The sequence below is a fragment of the Mastigoproctus giganteus genome, chromosome 10 (genome assembly GCF_048544385.1).
Source record: "Mastigoproctus giganteus isolate SK-2022 chromosome 10, ASM4854438v1, whole genome shotgun sequence".
Taxonomy (NCBI): Eukaryota; Metazoa; Arthropoda; class Arachnida; order Uropygi; family Thelyphonidae; genus Mastigoproctus; species Mastigoproctus giganteus.
In genome coordinates, this window is record NC_143584.1 from 218,717,745 (window position 1) to 218,732,644 (window position 14,900).

The 14,900-nt window shown below is 37.2% G+C and overlaps 1 protein-coding gene across 4 annotated transcripts in view; it reads left to right on the forward strand.

The window, feature by feature from the left end:
- Positions 1–5,991: 5,991 nt before the first annotated feature.
- LOC150079939 (lipopolysaccharide-induced tumor necrosis factor-alpha factor homolog) overlaps positions 5,992–14,900 on the forward strand; it is a 62,335-nt gene continuing 53,426 nt past the window's right edge. For all 4 annotated transcript variants that reach the window (XM_090383824.1, XM_090383825.1, XM_090383826.1 and 1 more), the window contains exon 1: positions 5,992–6,370. The gene's annotated coding sequence lies outside the window, so the exon portion shown is untranslated. The remainder of the gene's footprint in view (positions 6,371–14,900) is intronic.

A 14,900-nucleotide genomic window follows, 5' to 3' on the forward strand; every position in this document is an offset into this window, starting at 1 on the left:
ACCAGAATAATTAAATTCATCTGCCTTGCTGGTGTGTCATATGTCTGTTAATTGCGTGTGTTCTATGGTCGATTTGTCTGTTTTGTTGGACGAAAAACCAGTTTCTGGGGGAGGGGAAAACCTTACTATCTACTCCTGAGACCAGCTAACTCAGCCACGGAGTGAAAAAAGCCCATTAAAGTTCCTCGCATCATCGACGGAATTCGAACTCGGGCCTTTTCCACCCAGTGTAGGGAGGACTGTGACGCTGCCACTGTGCTACACACGCAGACAAACGGTAGAGAAGCGGGTGGTAGACGTCAGAGTGCCCGGGACATGGATGACTGGACCAAGAGTATCCCAGCAGAACATTGCCCATAGCATCACACTGCCGCCACCGGCTTGTTTTCGTCCCACGATACATCCAGGTGCCATCACTTCCCCAGTTAAACGACGCACACCTACCCAGCCGTCCACATGGTGCAACAGCAAACGTGATTCTTCGGACAAGAAGACCTTCTTCCAATCACTCAAGGTCCAGTTTCGATGCTTGCTTGCCAATTGTAGGCGTTGTCGCTGGTAAACCCGTGGTGAGCATGGGAACTCGGAGAGGCCTGTGGCTACACAGCACCATTTTCAGCTGTGTATTGTGACACATTGCTCCCGTCACCAGCATTCCAATTACCGGCGAGTTGCGCCACAGTCGCCCTTCTGTTGCCACGTACCATCCTGGAGAGTCTTCACCCACCTCAAGCATCGATGAGCCGTGATCATCCAACACCTCGCCGGTGGTTCGTGGGTCCCCCCTCCTCGGACCTTGGGTGGGGGGAAATTGTTGAAAAATGCAGTTTTGGACGTCTTTGTGGTGATCCTTAATAACGGATTTCAGGCACTCCTCCAAGATAGCAGTTGAGGTTTCTGCATTCACCGTTCCGTTAATAAACTTAATTCGTCCCACCCCTTTGCTTGTTATGCATCTCCAGACCATCTAACTGGCGGGAACTTTACAGTCGGTGTTACGCAGTGAGGATGGTATGCCTCCAATTTTCGTCTTCTCACATATCCATTCCCATCTGAGCTATGCAGGTTGAATTTTGTCTGCACGGACAACACAGTGGTATCATCACCGTCCACTCCACACCGGGTGGAAAAGCCCCGGGTTTGAATCCCGTCGATGACCCGAGGAACTTTAGTGGGATTTTTTTCACTGCATGGCTGAGTCAGGCATAGATAGCTAGGTTTTCCCCCCAGAAACGTGTTTTTTCGTCCAGCAAACAGGCAAATCTTCCTCACGCAATTCACAGACAAAATAAATATATAGGTAGATGTAATCATTTACGGGGGACCCTAATATCATAATTTTATTTATTTTTTTTTTTTTGCAGGTTGAATTTCGATTCGTCAGCAAAGATGACAATGTCCCATTGCTCTTTTGTCCATGAAAGATGCGTTTTAGCCCAAGCAAGTCGCTTCTTCCTCATTTGTTGGGTCAACAGAGGCTTATTCTTGGGCCGATAGGCATGCAGACTACATTCCGAAATAGTTGGTGCACTTGTTTCAACACCATCTCAAAGTCCAGTTTTAGTTCAGGAGCACTAGCATGGCGATTACGAAGGCATTTCAAATATCGCGCTTGGGAAGGTGTAGTCATTATCTTATGGCCTGATCCAGGTCTTCTCTTCACATCACCGGTTTCACCCTTTCATTTCAGCACCAGGAATACTGTTAACTCGTGGAAGCCTATTTTATCAGTGATAGCACGCAACGAAAGCTCTTCCTGGGACAGAGCAACAGCTACACTTTTTTTTTGTGTCAACTGAACATATGGAACCATGCTTACACCTCCGCAAAACAGGTTACTAATGAGTGTGTATACACTTCCAGCGCCGTATTTATAGAAACGGCTGATGCAATACCTTGCAATTACTGTCTGATGCAATAGAAGCGTTATCTGACGCAATACCTTTGCTTTGGGACAAAAACAATAATTACTGTAATCAAACAATATCTTATACTTTTCATTACAAATGTTACTTTTTTTAAGATGATGTAGTTTTTTTGTCCGCTACTGTATATAATGACAATAATTTTAAAAGATTTACAGCGTGTTGTAAATTGGAATCTTTATTTTGAAGATTTTCAAATTCGTTTGCAAAAATATCTTTCTCTTCCATTTTTAATTATTATCATAGCCTGTCAGAAGCTTTAGCTGTATTTCGTTGCTAGTTCGGATAAGCGGTCACCTGCGTTCTACTTGGGAATATCCTTAAGCATAAGGCTGTCAGGGGCACTGGTTCATTATAAGGCAGTCTTTACTTAACTAAAGAACTAAATATAAAATTTCATCAAAATCGGTAAAACCATCTTTTAAGAAAACGTAATTTCCAAATTAATCTTCAAAGTTCATTAACCTTCAGGTAGAAAGTCAGTTTCCGATAAAAATCACTTAAAAATATTAAGAAAAAAACAGCAATGAGTTTTTCAAACAGTGATTTTGGGCTCCCCTCTGATCGGGTATCAGGTGTTTTTTTATATGTTCCGACCTGCGCAAGCGCCTGTAGGTAGTATACTGATGTGCAAAATTTAAGGACCAGTCAGGTTTTCACCTGTAGCTTCTCATAAGAGTGGCCTGAATATGGTAAAAGCATACCAAATGACCTTCGTCAGGTGCAGAAATGATAAAGGAAACAACACCGACACAACAAAGGAAACAAAAAGGTACAGAGGGACTTTATTCAAAAATGGCAACCTAGCACTAGCTGCCACGATACAGATGCATCACTGCCAAAGATGGAACAAAGGACAGAGGTGGTCCTCAGTAGAGAAATATGGGCACCCTCCTAATGCAGGCTTTGCACCGCCTGTCCATACTTAAAAGAATGTAGTATTAATCGTGGCATGTAATGCAAGAAAGCAATCATATGACCTTATGCAGCATCAGTCAAAAAAAAAGAAAAAAAAAAAAATTCACATGACCATTCCCTCTAAATGTTTGTCCAGTTCCTCCTTAAATTTATTTAACCTAACAACTTCTATAACGACAGATGGAAGTTTGTTCCAGCAATTAACCATCCGCTGACTAAAGGCAAATTTCCGCACATCTATTCTACAGCTCTATTTCCTCAATTTGAATTTATGCTCCTTAGGTTCGTAATCTGAACAAGTGGAAGGATCCCATCAGAATTCAGCGTGCTCAACCCATTCAAGGCTTTATACACCTCAATCAGATCACCTCGCAGATGCCTAGTCTCCAGCCGCTGCAATTTGCAGAACTTAAGCTTCTCTTGGTAAGAGAATCCCATCCCTTCATTCCGGTCACCAATTTTGTTGCCCTTCTCTGTACATGCTCAAGCAAATCTACATCCTTCCTAAAATGAGGCCTCCAGATCTGTACGCAGTACTCAAGGTGTGGACTGACCATTGCCTTATACAGAGGGACAATCACCTCCTTTTCCCTGCTAGCAAGATTCCTGTATATCATTAACAAAATTGCATGACCTGCTCTGGCAGCCTCTCTCCATTGCTCAGAAAATTTGATATCTGACTGCACAATTACTCCCAGGTCTTTTTTATTTTCTACCACCCTAAGTGTAGTACCATACAGTTGGTATGTTCCTCTGGGGTTACTTCTAGCCATATGCAGTACTTTGCATTTGTACTTCAGTTGCCCCTTCTCAGCCCATCTGCCCTAATTTTCTAGATCCTGTTGCAGTAGCATACTGCCATTACTGTCATTAACAACCCTGCCAATCTTTGTATCATCTGCAAATTTCAACACTAAGCCTGATGTACCTTCATCAATATCATTGATAAATATACAAAACAACAGTGGACCCAACACCGTACCCTGTTGGATTCCACTAATAATATTAATCCACAAAGAGCAGCGCTCATTGTTACCACTCTGTCTTCTCCCACTCAACCATCCTTTTATCCATTGTAGCAACTTACCCTTAATACCATTCTGCTCTAATTTGTACAGTAGTCTTTCATGCGCAACAGTGTCAAAAGCTTTTCTGAAATCCAAGTATATGATATCAAAATTATTTTTTTGCGTCCTTTGTAACCACATCATAATATCCAATCAAATTTGTCAGACAAAATTTTCCCTGAATTATTGCTGCAGTCTTGGCTAAATGATCCTTCAGTGCATTTTTAACCAGTGACTCCATTATTTTACCCCGAACAGAAGTTAAGCTAACTGGTCTGCAATTACTCGTGTCACCGTTCGATCGCCCTTTGTGAACTGGGGATACATCTGCACATCTCCAGTCCATGGAGACCTTCCCCGAGTCCAAGGATGCCCTCATAATTGTGGCTAAGGGTTTGCTTATTTCCTCTGCCGCCTCCTTTAATATAACTGGATAGAAATCATCCACCCTTATGTTTAACTTCAACAATTTCTGCTTCACTTTGTTCTCAGTTATTACAAAATTATGAAGCACCCTGCAACAATTTCATAACCTTCTGGCATTTTCAATCCTTTATAACTCCTCATGTGTGAACGGAGACAAAATACCCATTCAGTTTGCTTGCTATCTGAGCAGGATCATCAATAGTCGAACCATCGATATCAAGTGGACCAATCTGATTCATCCTCTTCCTTTTAGAGTTTATATAAGTAAAGAAATCCTTGCTGTTTTTCTTAGCATCCTTTGTCAAAGATTTCTCGTAATCTGCCTCTGCCTGCCTAACTTCCTTTGTGATTTGATTACAGACTAGCTTTATCTGCCATAGGCTTCTGTGTCGTCTGATAATTTATATGCATTCCATGCATTTTTCTTCTCTGCCACGAGTCTCATTAATTCATTTAGGAACCATTTAGGCCTAAACCTTGAACAATATTTCTTAATAGGTATGAAAAGTTTAGTAGCTTCCATGATTAATTTCATGAATTCTTCCCACTTAGCATTTGCTGTTGGTAACATCATCAGTTGATCCCACTGTACAGAATTTAAAAGTACAGAATTTGTTGATAAATTCTTGCTGTAACATCGTCCATTTCTCTGTCAGCACCATCTTCAGCTGGTAAACGTTTTCTGGTGGGTGTGGACGTCTCGCTAGGCGCCTCCCCAGAACGTCCCATATGTGTTCGCTGGGATTTAGATCGAGTGGAACGGGCAGGCCAATCCATACGAACAATTTCCTCACTTTCCAAAATTATACCACAGCTGCAGTGCGATGTGGCGTTATCATCCATAAAAACGAACTCGGGACCAATAGCCCCTTCGGAACACACACACACACACACACACACACACACACACACACACACACACACACACACACACACACACACACACACACACACACACACACACACACACACACACACACACACACACACACACACACACACACACACACACACACAAAAGGCCCAAGTTCGAATCCAGTCGGAAAACCTGGGGGTTTTCCTCTGATGGAGATCAGAGCAGACAAATCGACCAGAGCACACTCAATTTACAGACAAAATGCACGTGGGTTGTTTAAAGTAATTTTATAGGTAACCCGAATAATATAGCTTCTTTTTTTCTCTCTTACGGAAAGTAAGAGAATGATGGACAGCCCTGTCTCACCTCTTAGTGGTATGTATGGCCAAGGTGGGGTCGGGGGTACCATTGGGGGCCCTGCGGCTAAGAGCCAGAAGAAGAACAACCGAACACAACATAAGCAACACCATACGTAAAATACGCAATTAATTTCCGAATGTCATTTAAAGAAAACTTCAGTCTGTGTTTTAAATCATTTTACAAAAGTTTCTCAACTTTCATGGCGACTGTAACTTCCGTGATTGAAACTGAGTTGCTTCTTTTCTTTCCTTCCTTCCTTTTTTTTTTTTTTTTTTTTTTAATCAATACTGACGTGCAAGAAAACACTCAACAACATGAGACCATGATGTAATCTTTTATAAACCACGTGATATTTCGCAATGTAGAATCACAGTCATGATTAACCGGAAAAAATATGTTCGAATATCAAAGAGTTCCAGCATTATTATGTCATAAGAAATTATAATTCAAGAAATTGGACATTTTTCTGTTATTTTATCCTTCTGATGAAGAATATTTCTACCGCCCTCTAGGAATAGATAACTAAATGAACGTGTGGAGGTTTATGTCGAACCACGGATTAATAAAGGTACTCGTCGAAGCCTCAAACATCGAAAAGAGATAATACAGCTGTGATTTATTTTAGTGTTGTAATTTTGGAGTGACACCAAGACCGAGTTTCATTTTTGCAGCTAAATGAATTCTTAACATTCACCGTAATTTAACACCCCATTGCTTCTTCATATGACGAGTATTTAAAACTGTCATTGGGCGTAGTAGTGATTTCGACAGTTTAACACCACTTTTTTTTTTAAAAAACCTTTATCTTTCTTTTTAAGGTAAGAATTTCAAGATTTATTAATTAAGCATTAGGATTTACTAAAATTATTGTTTTATATTTGCTACCTATAACAATTATAATCCTTTGGAAAATATGTAATTCCGTGTTTTCGATTTCGTAGAATTTGTATCACCCAAATTTGTGCAACTAATTGTATAGATAATTAGGTATCTGTATACATAGGTTTATTATTATTATTATTATTTTAAATTAGGCATGATTTGTCTTTGCCTAATTTAAAGACTTAGCTTGTATTAAAACCTCTAGTATGGAAATGGTTCAATTAGAAAATTGTATCTTTCAAAAAATAAAGTAATAAATGAATTATATTAATAATAATGTAAGTAGTTAAATAAAATAACTTCTTAATTGTCGGTATTTGTTGATTCTTGTCCATTATACTAATATAGGTACGATTTTACAAGTATTTTGTAGTGTTGAAGTGTATTTCTAATCTGGTCACCAGACATAATGATGGATTTTTAGTTCTAGAATAAGATGGTGGTGATGAATTGGTATTTTCCACATAAGATAATACTTGAGGTAACGTTCAAGAGATACGTAAAGAAACCTGCCGCTACTTTTTGTTATTTGACTGTAATGTAACCTAATTCGAAAAATTAGGTCATCCCAACTTAGTTATACCAGATTGATCGAAGGAAAATAAATTTCGTTCATTAGATGATATTTTACCTGTACTGTCAATCTTATATTTATTTGCGTTAGTTGTTTCGATATATCAGACATTGTATTTCGAAAGATTTCGATTGTTATGAATATCACAACCTATGCAAACAAATGAGGTGGTTCTGTAGATATGAATGTATTGTCATGGGTCACTTTAATTTTCCAGAGGTATTTAGGGGTGGCTCACTCTCCAAACAGTATCATATTTCTGGATTGATTAGATGATTGCTTCTTATGTAAATAAATATTGTTTATACTCTAGTTTGGTTACTTTGTGGTATCACATGGATTTGAACATGCAACGTAAATAACTTTATACTTCATTCTAACTCGTGGCCATAGTTGTACCCCAACAAGTTTTTCATTAAGAAACTATCGTGGTTATAATTTATTAATGTGGTCATAACTAAGGAGAAAACTATTAGAAAAAATAATTCTAAAAGCTACCCATCTTTTCATACTTTTTAAAGTGTTATTGTTTCAGGCCTACACTAGAGTGAGTGACCAATGAACTATGAAATTATTTAAAAAAAAAAAAAAATACATGGATGAATATAAATTATCAAGGAAGGACACAATATGGTGACAGGCAGTAAAAAATGCCAAATTATTGTCAAACCTAAAAGAATGCTCATACATGAATACTAATCTAGCTTATTTAATATAATTTTAGTGTTTACTAAAATTGTCAAGTTTGGGTGTGAAAAAGGAAGTGTTAGGATATAGCCAAACTCTTATCCATTATGATGAGTGCATCTCTGGACTCTGAAATACCAGCATATTGGAGATATGCAAATGTCTTTGCAGTTTACAAAGATGGTTCCAAGGGTTAGATGGGTAATTACAGATTTAACTTTTCTCTTAAGGAAAATTATAGGATCCATGATATTAAATAATGAGGATAGTTTATTTCACGTATGTCAAAAACTAAAGGACATATACAGTGTGGGACTGTTTATCTGGCACCCCTCTGTTTGGAACCCTCAGAATAATACGTACTTACTCTGTATTTGCCACCTAACCATCGTCCTTGATCCAGCCTCTTGATTGAGGAATTCTGTGACCACTCAGGTCAAGGGTGAATTTAAAAAAATCTGTTCTGTTCCTTTATTTGAAAGTGAAAAGATTTTAAAATAAATAATTTTACTGTCACTTTAATGTTAAAGACTCCATCTGGAGTGCTGCAAAATCTTCAGCTAAGATCAGTCAACACTCTTTAATTCATGGATGACGTAATTGTAGCCATCTGCAAGTATATGGAACTACGAATTTGACCATGTTCTTGTTCGCCATCACATCTAAAAATAACGTATACATTTTTAGATCTTGATGCTGAACAAGAACCTAATTCACCTGGCTTTAGGATATCATAATAAAAGAAAGAAAATTGTAACTGAGTTAGTGAACTAAACTAGAGGTTTGTCATATCAAAAAGCTCATTTGTTGGGCGAAGTGGTAGTTGAGTGCCTCAGTTAAAAAGTATGCAATTATGTTGAAAATATGTAATATGGTAATGACAGTGGTGATGTGAAACAAAAAATGTAGAACAAAAATTCTGTTGACTGGGTGATAAGCATTACATGATGAATTTATGATGTAATGCTTATATTATTATTTAAGTAGCTGAATTTATCCCTCAGATGGAACAGCAGCATTTCATTTCTAAAAGAAAAATGAAAATATTTAAACAACTTAAGATTCAAGATGTTAGTGCTTCAAGCTTATAAAAGAGTTAATGCTATTTTATAAGCTTGAAGTTGCCAAGTGAAGTCCCCTTTCACTATGACAGTGCAATACTAGGGTGACTCATTGCTAATGACAAGTTGCTCCCCCTCTGAGTGAGCATTAAGATCATTGCATTTACTAGGCAGGTTAAACCCTGTTGGCTGCAAAAATACATAAAGGACAAGAGTCTTCCTTAACTTCCTATACTTTAATTACAAAATAGGTTTCATGAAATTGCCTGTAAGTTGAAGGTTGAGCCTCAACCTTCAATTTCCCAAGCCTGTCTGTACAACTAAACCTCCATAGACAGTACTGATAACTTTTTTGAGACAATATTTATTAATTTATCATTCCTTCACTTGAAAGCAAAACCACAAGAGGCACATGCAAGTTAATAACGTGTTATTCTTTATTTTTCTTATTTTATTCATGTGTTTTTAGTATATTTTAGGCTTCAAATGCTGGAAAAACTTAGCATCTGGTAACCCTCAGAATTTAGCCCATACTCTACTTAAATTAAGAAAGGACACCTGTAAACCGAAATTGCCTAATCGTGTAAAACTTTTATGTCCTTCCCCCATTCTGTTTACAAATAAAAAGCTGTTTCAGCAAAGAAAATTTTAATCCTTTTTATTAATAAATCACATTTGAAAATAAGTAAATTTTTATATGTTTAGTTTTTGTTCATCTCATAATTTATCTAATAAATTGAAGAAACTACAATTTTGAGTACAGAGACTGGTTCCATTTACCCAAGATGGCACCTACTTGCTTTTGAACAGAGTGAAGATTTTAACTTGATCCCCAAGAAGCATGGTATATATCCCAGTCCCCCCCCCCTCCTCCCATAGTAAGTCTTAAGCTATGGTAATATTGTTTTTTTTTCTTTCATTGTTAAAACATATAATCTGAAAAGTACAGATGGAAATAGACTGGGGATCCTTTGCATCTTATTTGTGATTATAAATTAAGGATATCACTAGTTAGTACTAGTGCAGTACAACTATATATGAACTACCAGAAAGAAGATATGCTTACATAAAGAATGTCATGTTTCTTGTGAGTTATGAAGATAATGATTGTTATAGTTCCTTGAAGGTTTTTTAGACCTTGTATATTGAAATTATTTAAAAAAAAAAAAAATTTACATGGATGAATATAAATTATCAATTACCTTAGTGAATGGAACAAAGGGTTTTTGGAGACTAGGCACCTGTGAGGTGATCTGATTGAGGTGTATAAAGCCTTGAATGGTTTGAGCATGCTCAATGCTGATGGGATTCTTCCTCTTGCTCAGAATAATCGCCTGAGAGGGCATAAATTCAAATTGAGGAAAGACAGTTGTAGGATAGATGTGTGGAAGTTTGCCTTTAGCCAATGGGTGGTTGATTGCTGGAACAAACTTCCATCTGTCGTTGTAGAAGTTGATAGCTTAAACAGATTCAAGACAGAACTAGACAAACATTTGGAGCAAGTGGATGGGTGAAATGAGAAGAGGGTGTTTTTTTTTTGTTTTTTTTTGGTGATGCTATATAAGCTTGCTTTCTTGCATCATGTGCCCTTGTTAATGCTAATTCAAGAGAGGACACAATATGGTGACAGCAGTAAGAAATGCCAAGACCAGTATTATCGTCAAACCTAAAAGAATGCTCATACATAAATACTAATCTTAGTGTAGTTAATATAATTTTAGTGTTTACTAAAATTATCATGTTTGGGTGTGAAAAAGGAAGTGCTAGGATATAGTCAAACTCATCCATTATGATGAGTGCATCTCTGGACTATATGAAGTACCAGCATATTAGAAATATGCAATTTTTTTTTTTTTTTTTAGAATATTACAATTACTACTGGCAGGCCTCTTGCCTGTATGCACACCCAGTTTCGGGGAGCAACAACAAGAGCAGTCTGTCAGCTGGTAAGAATTTAATCTCTTTGTAATCATCTTAGATTTCCTGTTTTCTATTGTAACGATAATTAAAAAAAAATTAATACTTTACGACCATAATTTGTAAATTGGAATTATAATATTTGTAATTGTAATAGTAGTATTTTAATTTTGAAATTGGTAACTGTAATTGTATTATTGGTAATTGTAATATTCTGGAAAAAAAAAAAAAAAAAAAAAATTCAAATTTGCAACTCTTTCAATTTTTCTGTTCCCCCAACAGCTTCATCTGATGATGGGTGTCGGTAAGATACCTGAAACGCCATATTAATGTATAGTAATGTAGGCAAACAGCTTAATAAACTATAGTATTAATTTTCATGTGGTGAAGAGTGGTTTTAATATAATAATAACCTTTAGCTTTTTCATTTAATATATCAGGTAGAATCAGAAAATTTCAAAATTTAATTTGTTAAAATTGTCGCAACATCAATAATATTTTATTCTGTAACCTTATAATACTGTCAAGAATTTTCTTATAATAAGTAACATTTTGATTGGATGTTGCAAAGTTTTATATTTATCTGTCATTGAAGGCAAAGTAATTTCACATTAATTTTTAGAGAATTTATTGTTGATAAAATTTAGCTTTTTGCTGAATAAATTGGTCTGTCTCAGATTGTAGAATTGTTAAAGCAAATGGTGCAGGGACAACTAGATGGTTACCTATCATACCAGATTTAAGTGAAAAAAACAAGTTAAAATTATATTTGTACAGAAATTAAATATCATTATTTCAATTCATATACAGAGGAAATATAAATTATAATTACTCTCCATTTCTTAGAATTTATTAATATTTCAAATCTTTTATTTATGGCAAGAATAAATATTATAACAAAATTCTTTCTAAAATTGTGATGTGGGGTAAAAATGATCCACTATACAATTTTGTAAAAAATACCAACCACTCAGCAAAACATTTCCAAGTTTACTAAAAATCACATCTTTTTATTAAATTTGGAAATGTTTACCATTCCAAGTTTTCTTTTCATTTTCTTCAAGTACTGATTGCATGGTTCACCTAGGGCACTAGCTGCTGGCAGCTAATCTGGGGCTACCCTTGATTTGGTGAAAAAGCTCTGTTAAGAGGTGAGATATTTTGAGTGTTTTATGAAACCCTAAACACAAAAGATATTAGAACCCTTACCGCTTAAATGGGTTTAAGGCTGAAAATACAGAAGATATGAAATTAGACTTAATTTCTGTAGATTGTAAGTTTTTGGAAATTACCTTGTTATGCAAGATTATTCCTAAAACAAATTTAGAGGGAATAAATAAGGAAAGAGGAAAAATTGGTTTTATGATTTAACAGTTGTACAGTAAATGGATTTGGCTGACTGGTTTTGGCATGTGATTGGACTGGTTTGGAAGAGAGTGGGAGAAATTACAGTGCTCACAGAAGTATATATAGAAAATGCATGCAACAGAAACTGAATTTGTATGAGGTGGAGAGGAGTAGAGAGACAGTGTAAGTGATGATTCTTAATTAACCTGGTTGCCTTCTTTTTAATGGAGTCTAGAAGTGTTAGTAATTTTGGGGGCCACAATCCCAGATGTGGGAACAGTATTCCATTGTATTCCAAAAGAGATATTAAAGGTCAGTGATCCCTAATTGAGATGTGGTACTTGTCTCAAAATCTAAGTATCATCAAAGTGGGCATAGCAGCAGTAGTAGCCTCTCTTTTTGCGAGAAATAAGAGAGGGAAATAAGAAATAATCTGAGCTTCAGAAAGATTAAACTTAACTATTTTCTTTGCCTCATTGGAGAATTATGTGGAAATCAGTATCAAAGGAATTGGTGGGGGATACTTTAGAGGTTTTTAGGAGCATTAGCAACTAAGGCCATATTGCTCCGGGGATATGTGGTGGTCATTCCCTGACCTTTCCGCATTCTCCGTATTTGGTGGTCACGGGCTCGAACCCCCGGTCTAATCAAGAAGCGTGTGCTACGCACTGCTGCTCCTTCCCACCTGGCTACGGAGGCACCTGTGATACAGAAGAGGAGGAAGAACAAGTTCATGGTCACAATTTTTCGGAATAAGTGGAATGATACAATTAGTTTCTGGAGCTTTTCTTGGCATCAAGATCATTTTGAATTTAACACCCTTCTGTCAGAAGGCCATGGTGGTGACATTGAGTCATGTGTCTTGGTAGGAGGTCATTTACCAATCTGATTGATGCAAGAATTAAAAGTGGGATGCTAATAAGTGCTTTATCTTTAGCTGAGGATGTGATAATTCTGACTGCATATTTGTGAAATGAATGTGAAAGTTCTTAAGATGTTCTGATCTTTTTGCAGATATTTGTTCTATTGGCTTAACTATTCATGATGCAATCAGTATATAAAGTAAAAGTGGAGAGGGCAGAGCAGTTAATGAAAGAACAATTTATGAATTAATGAATTTTTTTGATATGGTGCACACAGCAAGAGTATACCCACCTCCTTAACATAACATGCTCTCGACAATGCCTCCCTCATACACACTACTTTGACTCCCTTCAGTTGCTAGCAGGCAGAGTTAAGGTAGTTAAGGTAGTGAGGATGCATCCAGATCAGCAAGTTATGCACTTGCTGATCTGGATGCATCCTCAAGCGACCAGAAAGGGTCCAGTGGACTTGTTATTGGGTGACCTCTGAAAAAATGTTGGGGTTTTGTCATCAGTGTAAGGAATATTGGATCTTGCTATGATGCCCTATTAACCTCAAAAGACATCACTTATACTGCACGATGGAAGAGATGGGAGCTGCCAGAGCTTTACTTCTGAGACTGATGTGGGTTTCAAGTGTTTCAACACTCCAAACCTCCAGTAAGCATAGTGGTGCTATTGCACCAATGTTTGAGAGTCATTTACCACTTGTTGCCTAATAACACAGAGGGGCAGCATTCCTCATTCTCCCAATATGTCATATGCACACCATCCCTCAACCCCTGTTTATGTTGGTTCAAACTTGAGTGGTAACCTCCAGTATACTATGTAGTGTTTTAGGCTATGCATGTTGGGATATATCCGGTGTTACAAACGGTCCCATTGTAAAGGTGCAAGCAGTGCACCTTCACATGTGGAACTATTGGACTTCACCAAAATTCTGTCCATTTTGACTTACAAGTGGAACATGAATATCACTTCCATCAGTGTTTTAAACTCCAAAGTAATAAGCCTCAGGAATCTGAGTTCAGTAAAGGGATCGATTTTCATGGCTTTATTGCTGAGATTAATTTGTTCACATTTGCTTGAACTATCCTCATTTTCATCCTCTCCTTCATCCATCCACCACTGGATGATGTTATTAGCTTTTGTAGGTCTTCTGTTAAATAAGTACTGAAAATAAGGACAACTGCATTTGACTACATGATGTTAAATTCTTGACTGCACAAATATTTGGCAGTGTGTTTGACTTCATCATTCACAACAAGGAAATCTCTAAAACTTACTCTGACCTTGGTACTTTTTTTTTTTTTTTTTATGTGAACCCCAAACACGAGAGGTATTAGAACCTATAGTACTTAGTACCGTGCTTGGGTTGGAGGTTGAGAAGACGAAAGAAGATATTTGTTGACATTGGACTTCAACTTCTGTAGATTGTAATTTTCAGGAAATACGTATGAAGGAAGGTTGTTCCAGAAAACGGCAGTTGAATGAATAAATGAGGAAGATGAAAAGTTGGTTCTGTGGGTGTGAAGTTGGACAGTAAATGGATGTTGGCTGGTGGCGGCACGTGTTCGGACTGTTTTGAAAGAGAGAGCGGGAATTATAGAAGCCAATTCAGAAGAACAGTGCCCATGGAAGTATCTGTAGAAGAGGCATGCAGCAGAAACAGTGCATCTATGAGAAAGCGAGTGGAGAGACTCTGTTAGAGATGAATCATTAATTAACTTGACTGCCCTCTTCTGAATGGAATCAAGAAGCCTGAGAGAGGTTTTGGGGGCACCACTCTGTATAAATCGCAAATCCGCCCTGCCATGGAATATTATTCCCAGATGTGGGAACAATATTCCGTGGCAGGGCGGATTTGCGATTTATACAGAGTGAGCAGCTGTTTGGAAGAAAAGTAACGCTGAGAGTGAAAGAGAAAACCAAGTTTTTTAGATGCAGAGGAAGCAATATTTGTAATGTGCTTGTGCCAAGAGAGATTAGAAGTCAGGGTAATCCCCAAAAGAGAGAT